At 45.6% G+C, this 11,687-nt stretch overlaps 1 long non-coding RNA gene across 2 annotated transcripts; it reads right to left on the reverse strand.

Annotated features, from left to right (window-relative positions):
• Window positions 1–4,259: 4,259 nt before the first annotated feature.
• Window positions 4,260–9,463, reverse strand: LOC128350874 (uncharacterized). Of its 2 annotated transcripts, none has more exons than XR_008319487.1 (3): window positions 8,978–9,447; window positions 8,117–8,334; window positions 4,260–5,099 (listed from the first exon to the last, which is right to left on the reverse strand). It is a non-coding gene; the product is annotated as an uncharacterized LOC128350874 (long non-coding RNA). The 2 variants fall into 2 exon arrangements; XR_008319488.1 differs by lacking the exon at window positions 4,260–5,099 and adding an exon at window positions 5,110–5,457 and having other exon boundaries at window positions 8,978–9,463.
• Between the last annotated feature and the right edge of the window lie 2,224 nt (window positions 9,464–11,687).

Consider the following 11,687-nt stretch of genomic DNA (forward strand, 5'->3'; position numbering starts at 1 on the left):
TAATTAGTTAGGTTTATACACCACCCCAAACTTCCACCTCTGGGTGGTTTACAACAATATAAAACAAAACAGAAATTAAAACCTTAAAACAATCTAAAACCACAAGTCCAGTTGAAACCTTGGGTGAAAAAATAAGTCTTTAGACACTTTTAAAAAGTTGGCAGAGATGGGAAGCTCTTATTTCAGCAGGGGAAGCATTCTAGTCTTGGGGTGGCAACAAAGAAGGCCTGTCCCTGTGTGGCCATCAGACAAGCTGGTGGCAACTGCAGACAAGCCTTTCCGGATAATCTCAATGGGCAATGTGGCTCATAGTGAAGAAGACGTTCTCTTAAATACCCTGGGCCTAAGCTGTTTAGGGCTTTATAAGTTATAACCAACACCTTGTATTTTGCCCAGAAACATATTGGCAGCCAATGTAGTTTCTTTAATATAGGAGTAATATGGTCTCTTCCAAGATGAACCAGAGACTAAGCTAACCCCTGCTAAAGTGGAAAAGATACCTTTTAAAGTGGTGATTCTCTTTATTTAGTAAGGGGAGAGTAACTGGCCCTATCCACCCCCAGCACAGTAGACATGCACGGCTTAATCTTTGAGACAAGCATATGCTACTGGCAGGATCAACCAGATACCCCCAGCACAGTAGAGATGTGCACGAACCTGTTTGGAGGTGCTTTTATGGGCCTCCGAACAGGTTCGAATCCCAGGGCTGGTTCAAAGTGTGAAGGCGCTTTAAGGGTGGGGGAGGGTACACTAACCCCTCCCGCCGCTTTCCCCCCACCAGTGCTCTGTTCCGGTAGAAACCTTTGGGGCGGCAGCATACCTCCCTGCCGCCCCTTCCCCGTCCTGAAGTAATGGGCGTGTCTACGCCCGTCGCATGTGCACGCACATCAGCCAGGCACACACACACACACACACGTCCAGTACATCTGGCCACTTCCGGCCAAGGAAAAGGAAGGGGCAGCAGGGAGGTACGTTGCCGCCCCAAAGGTTTTTACCAGGAAGGAGCACCAGCAGGTGGGGGGGGGGAAGCAGTGGAAGAGTGAGTGCAACCTCCCCCGCCCTTAAAGAGGTACCCACGCTGCTTTCAAACCGCAGAGGCACGGTTCCGTGCACATCCCTATAGCACAGTACCTCCAGTGACTGTTGCTGGTGTCTATGTTTCTTTTTAGATTGTGAGCCCTTTTGGGGACAGGGTTCCATCTTATTTATTTGTTATTTCTCTGTGCAAACTGCCCTGAGCCATTTTTGGAAGGTTGGTATAGAAATCTAATAAATAAATTAAATAAATCAAAATCAAATAAATAAACTGGCTGCCTCATTCTGGACCAACTGCAGTTTCCAGACTATGTACACATAGAGTACACTGCTGTAGACAAGTCTGGAAGTTACTAGCATATGTACTACTATTTTAAGGTAATTTATCTCAAGAAATGGACACAGCTGGCATATCAACCAAAGCTGAAAGAAAGCACCTCTGGCCACCGCCTCAACCTGGGACACCAGGGAGAGGTTCGGATCCAGAAGCACAGCATAAATGTTCCTTCTGATGAAGTGTGACCCCATCCCAAACTGGCAGATTAAAATTGTCTCCCGAGTTCTGAACCCACACAATAAGTACCTCAATCTTATCTGGATTCAGTCTCAGTTTGTTATTTCTCATCCTGCCTCCAGGAAGGCATTTAGGAATGTTATGCCATTTCCTAATGATGCTGATAGGGAGAAATAGATTTGGGTGTCATCAGCTTAGTGATAATAAAGCTAAAGTCATGCTGTCGAGTCGGTATCAACTCCTAGAGACTACAGAGCCATGTGGTTTTCTTTGGTAGAATACAGGAGGGATACAATGGTAAACCATTGCCATCTCCCGTGCAGTATGAGATGATGCCTTTCAGCTACTTCCTCTATCGCTGCTGCCCGATATAGGTGTTTCCCATCCCAGTGGGGATTCAAACCAGCAACCTCTTGCTCACTAGGCAAGTTACTTCCCAGCTGTACACTACACCAAATCTCCTCATGATCTCTCCCAGTGGTTTCATGTAGATCTTAAAAAGCATTGGAGACAGTATGGAGCCCTGGGGGATGCCATATACAAGTTTACGTTTTGAAGAACAGTCTACAAGCAACACCATCTAGAATCTGCCTGAGAGGTAGGAGCAGAACCAGTGCAAAGCACTCACTCCCAGCCTCCTCATACGGTCCAAAAGAATACTATGGTCAATAGTATCAAAAGCCGCTCACAGATTCAAAAGGATCGACAGAGTCAGACTTCCTCCATCAATTCCCTGTTAGAGATCATCCATCAGGCTAACCAAAGCAGTCTTAACCCCATAGCCTGCCCCAAAACCAGTTTGAAATGGGTCTAGATAGTCAAACCATGGAAGGTTGGAGACACGTCTATAACTGCTTAATTCTGAGGGATCCAATGCAAGCTTCTTCACAAGCAGACTAATAATTCCCTCAAGACAGGGAGGCATCCTGCCCTCCCAAAGAGAAGCATTTATAATCTCTACCAGGCCTTCTACAATGACACTCCTGCCAAATAGTATAAATCATGCCAGACAAGGGTCAAGAGAATAGGTGGTAGGCCGCATCATTCCAAGCAGCCTGTCCATATCATTGAGTGTCACAAACTAAAACTACCCACATTAGTGGAGTTGCTGGACACCTCCGTGCTAGACACTGCAATAACTGTAGAGTCTGAATCTCAGTCAGCCCGAATACATTAGATATTATCTACAAAAAACCTCATTTAAAACATCACAGTGGTAACTTGATGGTTCCAAATTCTGATTTGGGGAGGAGGGGCATAGCCCTCTCACAACCCTAAACAACTCAGCTGAACACGAACTTGCAGATGCGATACAGGCAGAAAAGAATCGCTTCTTTGCAGCATGTATTGCTTGAGCATAGGTTTTCAAATGGCACATTTATGGCATATGGTCACATTTAATACAGCAGGAGATGCAGCAGAAGTTTGTGCTGGTGCACTAGTCAGCTTATTCAGTCTTTGAACAGTGCTTAATTTGAACCAGGCACAGCCACAGATCTATTTTGTAACACTACTGTTGAAAGACGTGACAGAGAGAGCTATCCCCTTACCATCAAGCAACTTCAAGTAAATTGTGACTCACTACTTGATGTACATGCACAGTGGAACAAGGCGGCCAAGTGCATTCTATTTCAGACTGCAGATGAGAGATCATATTTTAAAGTGTTCGCCTATGCAAAAAACCCAAAACCACTGTTTTAGAAAATTAGCACAGTGGGAAGCAGGATGGGCTAGAACCTTATTCACTGATGTACTAGCTTTCTCTCTGCAGGATATATTTACACAGGACTAGTCTTTTTTTTTTAATACTTCCCTATATGTAATATGAAATGACAGCATTCACAATATCACTAATTCCCCTGCATGTGTAAACCAGGCCTAGGATTACAAAAGGGTGCAAGTGGCTTATCTTTTAGTAGTTCAGCTCCACTATACTAGCAAATGAGGAAACAACCGGGGGCAGTATAATTTACAAACAACATTAAAGCTCTAAGCATGGCCAACTCCCAATCAGTGTTCCCTCTAAGGCGTGAGCATGTGTGTACATTCACAAGTTTTTTTTAATGTTCGCTGTTAATTTTAGATCCCATTCAGGTTGAATCAGGAGTTCCCACTCTGAACACACGTGTGCACATACTGCCTTGATGCTTCCACCCAGAACAAAAACTCATTCGGCACACAGGTTAAAAAGATTAGAGAGAACACTGCCCCCAATGCAAATTGAGTGTGTGCTCTAGAATCCTCTGCAACAGTACAAGGCATTGTCAGTTTGAGCTGGGCACTAACCATACCAGAAGCAATGTTCTACAAAACTCTCAGCTGCTTACCATACTTGCTCAGATAAGTGTACATTACCAACATATGAATGGATAAAGCTGGTGGAATTAGCTCCTAAAAACAAAAACTTGCAAGTGTGCATAACCAGGGTGGATTTGATTTAAATCAAACTGATTTAAATCACGATTTAAATTACGATTTAAATCACTAGCAGGGTGGATAAAAATAAAAAAAATCTGATTTAAATCAAAAAAATCGGATTTTTTTGATTTAAATCGGATTTTTTTTATTTTTATCCACCCTGCTAGTGATTTAAATCGTGATTTAAATCAAATCCACCCTGTGCATAACAAAGGATCACAGTTTGGACACAAGCAAATCTGAATGACAGAATACACAAGAGGAGCAATGGACTCAGAGACAAGACTTTTGAAATAAAGTTTATTAATATAACAGAAGCAAATGCGAACAGAAATATTTGGCAACCTAGCTAGCATGAAGAATTCAAACTATTCTCTGAGACTATACTAAGAGTGAGGGGAGCAGGGAAGTGACAGTTATGAGAACAAAAAGAGGATGAGAAGAAGAGAGGAATAAAAGTACATATTGAGAGAGGGGAGAAAATGCAGTTACTTTTCCTTAGTCTGCTGTCTCATGTGCGATGCCAAAGGAGTCTTTACCACATGCAAAGAAGGAAAAAAATTTGGAATTGCATGTGAGATCCTGATGGTGGAGGGCAAGGACAGGCAGCCAGGTGCAGGCAAAGCAGCCAAGTATGTGGTTCTACATAAGCCCACAGAGAATAAGGGGAGCACTAAGGTTCCCAGGCAGTCAAGCAGTTAGCCCGTGGCAGGTGCGCTTTGGGAAAGGCTCAGCCTCAAAAGATTTCTATCTGGGAGTTCTGCTCAGGGATTCTAAGTTTTCCACTCAGCAAGTCTTGGAGATTTCAGGCAGTCAAACCACAAGCAGGATCTTCAGAAGTCCTAATGACTCAGCTTTCTGAGAGAGAGCAGAGCAGTACAATAGCTGTCCCACACAAGGCACACTCAAAGTAGTGATTCAGCAGCTTAGCAATTCTGGACCCCCCAATCCAGAATTCCGACTTGGGGCTCAGTAGCCCAGTGATTTCAGTTCAAGGAATGGAAAAGGAGGGGAGCAAGGATGCAGGTGTTTGGCTGGCTGGATCCTCAGAAACTGTGATTTGGCAACTCGTGCTGGCAAATCTCTGCAGTAGCAGCAAGGCTTTCTTCTCAGGAACAGAATAATCGAACAACTGTGTGGGGGGGAGAGAGAACACCTTTTATAGGGTTTGGTCTTGCTTAAAAAACCCAAAGGTAGGAAAACTTTTAGTTCAAAGACCAGGTTTAGGGAAACAGGTCCTGAAAGGGGTAAAATTATGTGTCACCCATTCAGAAGATGACCAGAACAAAAGACTCTATTGTTTGTAATCCATACTTGGTTTCCAGTTCCTGACCTTGACTGAATTCAGAGGTGTCTGAATAGGTTAAAGCACACTGTGGCCTCATATACTCAGCATATTAACATTTCTTTTGTCCATCAGGAACACGTTTCCTCAGAATGCACATGACTCAACTGCAGGGATGCTCCCAAATCTTGGAAGATTCACTGGTCTACAAATATGAGTAAGATGAATATTTATATTCTGCTTTTCAACAAGTTTCCAAAGCAGTTTACAGAGATATGAATAAATTTTAAAAATGGCTCCATCCCCAAAGGGCTGATAATCTAAAAAAGAAACATAGACACCAGCAACAGCCACTGGAGGGATGTGCACGAACCAGTTTAGCATTCTATTCCTAGAATGCTGAACTGGTTCAGGAACCAGTGTTCGAACGGGTTCGAACGTGGGGTTGGGGGTCCTTTAAGGATCGGGGAGGGTGCTCTTACCCCCGCGCCATGTTTCCCCCACCAGTGCTTAAAATGGTCCCACGCAGGGCAGCAGAGTACCTTCTTGCCGCCCTGGTGCGCATCAAGCCGGAAATTCCCGATGCGTGTGAGAGAGGTGTGTGCACGCACACTGGGAACTTCTGGTCCGGCACACACCAGGGCAGCAAGGAGGTATGCTGCCGCTCTGTGTGGAGCCGTTTTAAGCACAGTGCCAGTAGGGGAAACACGGTGCAGGGAGGAGCACCCTCCCCAGTCCATAAAGGTAACCCCCCCCCCACCGAACTAGCCATCGCGGCATCGCCGGTACTGTGCACATCACTAGGATGCTGTGCTGGAGATGGATAGGGCCAGTTGCTCTCTGGTCCTATCCATTGCTAAATAAAGGTTTCCCTTACAAAGATCCCTGTCGGGGAATTGTCCTATATCGGGTGTCTGTATCTAAGCCGAGGGACCAAGGATAGACTGGGACTACTGTTGGTGTACAGATCATCCCAATGTTGAATGGGATGACGGAGCTGACTGAGCTGGTTGCAGGGTTGGCATCAGAGTCATCCAGATTGTTGGTGGTGGGAGACTTCAATGTTCACTATGAGACTGGGTTGTCAGGAGCGGCTCAGGAGTTCATAGCGACCATGACAACTACAGGCCTATCCCAGGTGATCTCTGCACTGATGCATGTTGCTGATCACATGCTTGATTCGGTCTTTTACTCTGATCACAGTGGTGTTCCATGGGTGGGGACTCCTGTTATTTCCCCATTGTCATGGACAGACCACGATCTGATTAAGATAGGATATGCAACCACAACCCACCTCTGTAAAGATGAAGGACCCATTACGTTGGTCCACCTGAATTAGATCCAATGGGATTCCAAGAAGCCTTGGTCAGGTTTCAAGTTGGCTCTGCCAATTATTTTGTAGATGCTCTAGTGCAAACTTGGAATAATGAACTCACTAGGGCAGTAGACACAATCACTCCTAAGCTTCCTTTCCAACCTGCTTCAAAATTATCCCCGTAGTATTCAGAATAACAACAGGAGCTGAAGCAGTGAGGTAAATGACTGGAGAGCAAATGGAGAAAAACTCAACTCGAATCCAACAGGTTACAACATAGAGCACATCATAAGATCTATGCTCTGGCAATACGCACAGCAAAGAAGCAATTCTTTTCTGCACACATTGCATCCACAAGGTTATGTCCAGTTGAGTTGTCTAGAGTTGTGAGAGGGCTAATACAAGCCCTTCCCCCTTGAATCCAAATTTAAAACCTTCAGTTACCTGCTGTGATGCTTTTAAAGCTGTGTTTTGTTTTGTTTTTTGCTGAACTGAATTCTACAATTAGGGCAGAGTCTGTTATGGAGATATCCAGCAACTATTATGTGGTCAGACTAGATCACTTTCAGTTTGTGACTCCTGAGGATGTGGACAAGCTGTTTCAGACTGTGTCCTACCACCTGCTCTCCTGCCCCTTGCCCAACTTGACTTATTTTATCTAACAATCAGATTGCTGGAGAGGGTCTTGTAAATGTCATAAATGCTTCTCTGAGGGAGAGTAGGATGCATATACCATACTTGAAAAAGAACCTACATTGGACATCTCAGAGTTAGGCAACTATGGGCCTCCCTCTAATCTCCCATGGTTGGGCAAGATGACTGAAACTGGTGGTGGACTCTCAGCTCGACAGTCCTGGAGGAAATGCAATATCTAGATCCATTTCAAACCAGCTTTTGGACGGGTTATGGGGTTGAGACTGCCTTGGTCGGCCTGATAGGAGTTGGAGTCCAATTTTTTGATTAAAAGGAGTGTGCAGGCAAGGGGAATTGAATTCTTTCCCTATCTTACCTCCTAGTGCTCCAGCACTTCATGCAGTTTTCTTCCAGCCTGGGTCACTTCACATGTGAGCTGGCAGCAGCGGGGGTGTATGTGTGCAGATTTCCCTCCCTCCCAAATGTGAACAACACATGCACAAAGCAAGTGTGGCTGATGTTGGGCTGCTGATGTTGTCGTGACTAGTTACCTGCTTACATATAAATAGAACTGTGGAGAACACAAGAGCCATTCCAAAATGGATGTTAATAAAAAGAGTACTGTGCCAAGCAGCAGTTTCTACTTTTCCATTCTGGAGAAGGCAAATAACTATATTTGAAAACAGGTACTAATACAGAAGTACGGTCATTGGATTTAAATTGCTTGCACTGCCAGAGCATAAAACTATTGGCAGTTTACTGCAGAATTTACTGTGTTTTTATTACACAACTATGCCATCAGAAACACCTGTGCCAGAAGCAACAAGTCTACAAAGCAAGCAATCTCAGACAGGTGGAACTGATTTCAGTGGAATTTATTTTTTCTCCTGGAAGAACAACTCTGCAGAATACTCACCAGACTGATGAAGAGGAGAGACAAGACCTTCTAAAAAGCCTGTTTGTTTTATAAGCAACCCTGCTGGGCCCTTTTTATTAGGAAGTCAACTTTCAGAGATGCTCTTTAAGTACAGTTCTCCTTTTGAGGGTTCCCTCTTCGGAATGCCCCAGCTTGACACTACCCTCCTCCACTAGAGAAACGCACAGCATGTTACAAAACCACTGACTCCAGCAGAGCTAAGAAGAAAAAACAAACAAACCGAAAACCAACGGAAGCGCGTGGGAAAGGAAAGGGGGGCGGGGGTGGAATTGAACTGAAAGCCAACACTCTTTTAAAGATACAGTTTTCCACGCCGTTCAAAGACGAACTGTGAGAGAAGAGTCTGGGTTTGTTTTCCCTCTGTCGCACGTCCCCCACCCCCAGTTGCGCGCCCCTGGGATACTTCAGTGGATTTCCGTTGGGGAAACTAAAGTACTCCGCTTTTAAATATAAAGCAGTGCGTTATGCAGACTGCCTGGCCATAACCTGGTCCTCCCCATTGCTGAATGCTAGAAAGAAATAGGAAAAGACGCCTCCGCCGTGCGCACTTCCACGCGGATCTGGGCCGCGGAAACACAGCAGGAAGCCATACGGCCGGGGCGGGGGGGGGGGGGCGACGGATAGGCTGGGTAGAGCTAAGAATAACAGAGAGGAAGCTATTGCAATGGCGTGCCCAGTGTATTGCGCAGGGGGGTTGGGCTTGGATGAATATCTAACAACGCCCCCTCCCCATCTTTTGCCGTTTTTACAAGACTCCCCCCCCCCCCGAATGGCTCGCTTTGCTCAAGTCTCTTGCCATGCTTATGAACAGGGCTCGCTTGAGGCCCCTAGCAGGCTCACCTGCAGGATGACGAGCGCCGGAAAAACTCCTAAGTGCTTCTAGGCGGGAAGAAGAACGAAAGTGCTCTACAAAGTTTTCATCAGGAGCAGATTGGAGGCGGGGCAACACTATTATGGAAAGGGGCGGGGGGGGGGGACGTGCAGCGATAGTGGAACATGTTGGGACTTGTTCTTTGGCCCGAAGCTACACAGACCTTTACCCTACCCATTGCTTTGAGGCTATGCTCAGACTAACGTGCACGGCTGCTACAGGCTGCACCAATGGCAAAGCCGCCCGCCAACGAATAAGCAGCAACGCGTGGGGGCGGAGGCTTTCGAAAAACCATGCTGCAATGCTCTGCTGACTCCTATTGAGGATAAGCTTGTCAAAGTAGCAAAGGCCTTATCTAGTTCCGTCCCTCTAGAAGCAGCTCCTTCTGCAGATAGCAGCTGGTGCAACTTTTCATGGCAACGGGGACCGGGTACACTTAATCATCTTCTCACTGGGACGGATGATCTTGTAGTGGCTGTTAAAAGGCAAAGCAATGGGGTTTGGTTCATAAGCTGGCAGGTTAACTAAAGGAGAGCACACCACACGCACAGAACTCAAAGGGGTTTAATGCTGAGTACGCCTGCACGGAATCAACCTACCAGCCTTGCCTCTAGCCGTGACCCTTTATTATACACTCACACAATAATAACTCACGCACGCTGTGTCTGACCTGAAAAAGACGGACAACAGCTGCCGGACTGCGGAATTTCCTCGGCGTGTGTGAATGTGCACGCCACGCGTAAGAGAGAGAGAGAGAATGCGTTATGCAATACAGTAAAAATGAGCTTCTGGGATTTGTAGTAGAGAAATGAAAGCTGAGCGTCTCCTTGCCAATACGGTAGACTACAACTCCCAGCATGCTTCACGCCTCCATTCTTCTCTTTTGCTTGCTCTGAGGCACTTGCTCGCAGTTGAAGTTGGAAAACTAAGACGATAGAGTAAATGTCAGTCTTTTCTTTATCCAGGCCTTTTTAAAAGGAAATTTCAGAGTGCACAGTGGTATGTGATTGCGATTCTGCTGTTGTTCAGAGTTCCTTTGCTCCATCAATTCTCAGGAATAAACTGCTAATGTTCAGAGATCCTTTTCGTCAGCACATTTCACTAATGCATTACTAAGGGAAATAAATTCTCACTGATGTATAAATAAGGCAAAGAATTCATAGGTAACCTACTACGATTTAACTTAATGGTAATGGTGAGCTTGCTTGTACTAAGAGTCGGGTTCTAAAGGAGAGCCTGGACTAGTCGCTTTACTAATCACATTAAGAGCCATTTTTTAAATTAGCTAACAATACAATGTTTACATGACTTGAATTTTTGAACTGAGTTTGGGGGTTGGTTGGTTTGGAACTGCACCGACCCCCCCACCCCTCGAAGCGCACATTTTGTGTATGCTTTAAAAAAATTTTAAAGCCTTCCCTCTATCCAGAGATCCACTTAGGTAATTTTGGAGCATGGACCTTAAGGCCTTTGGAGCCCCCAATTCCCACCTGGGCTGTAGGTTAAGGAGGGACAAACTTAAGCGGATTTGGGGGGGCCCCAGGGGGTGTGGAGGCCCTGGACTTCAGCCCAGAAGTCCAGGGATAAGAGCACCTATGCTTCTATAATACTCCTTGCCCCTCTAAAAAGTCAAGCAGACATAATCAGGCACCACCAACTGGTGTTAGCTGCGTGCCCCCTCGCCAACAGGTACTTCTCATCACTGCCCCTTCTATTGTTGATAGAAGCCTCTTCTCTCTGCCCCCCACCCCAGTGGGGAACGGAGGAGGGACATTGCAGACCACCTTCTCTCCCCATTTCTTCTTGCATTATCTGTCCCTCCCTTCCCTTTCCTTTTGCACACAAAGGGTAGAGTTGTCATGCCTGTGGAATTTCGGATTTCACCCAGATTTTAAGCATCTCAGCTAGATTGCTTAGCCCACCCAGATTCGCCCAGATTTCAGCTTTCATTTTTTTAAAACAAAAAAGCTAAGCTTTAGCCCTTGTAGAAGCGGAGTTATGGAGCAAAATGTGCAGTCACTATTCTGCTCAAAAATTATTTTCAAGCCTGTTTACATAATATGAAAATTAGGCACCCTGATTTGGAAAGCCAAAATATGGCAGCCCTAACAAAGGGAAAGGGAAGGTGGTTGCTCTGGGGACTGGCTGTCCAGGGCCCTCGACCTTGTTCCCAGCAGCAACCAAGATGCCAATCTAAATTGAGGAAGTGCTGGGTGGCCCTTTTGCCCAACAGCAACCCAGCTACTGGGCTCAGTGGAGGAAAGGTTGGCCAAATAAAACACGCCCCCCACAGTAGTGTTTTAAACTCTGGTTTTTAAAAAAATACACAGTGGCCACTGGCCACGGCAAAAAAGGTGGAGAGGGGGATTGAGGGCGTGAGATGAGGATGAGGAGTATATTATGGGTGGAGAGGTAAAACAGCATACCTAGCAATGCCCCTCCTACTAGCTGTAACAGCATTTTAATGTTATGTATGTATGTATTAAATTCTTATCCTGGCCTTCCTTCAAGGAGCTAGGAGCTATACAGTACATAGTTCCCCCCTGCTCCCGATTTTCTCCTCAAAACAGCCCTTTTAGGAAGACTAGAGCTGCTAAACTGAGAGATACTGACCGGCCTAAGGGCACCCAGTGATTCTGAAACATTATATTAGTAACTTATTTATTTAACATATGTATA

This window comes from Hemicordylus capensis, chromosome 3 (assembly GCF_027244095.1).
Source record: "Hemicordylus capensis ecotype Gifberg chromosome 3, rHemCap1.1.pri, whole genome shotgun sequence".
Taxonomy (NCBI): domain Eukaryota; kingdom Metazoa; phylum Chordata; class Lepidosauria; order Squamata; family Cordylidae; genus Hemicordylus; species Hemicordylus capensis.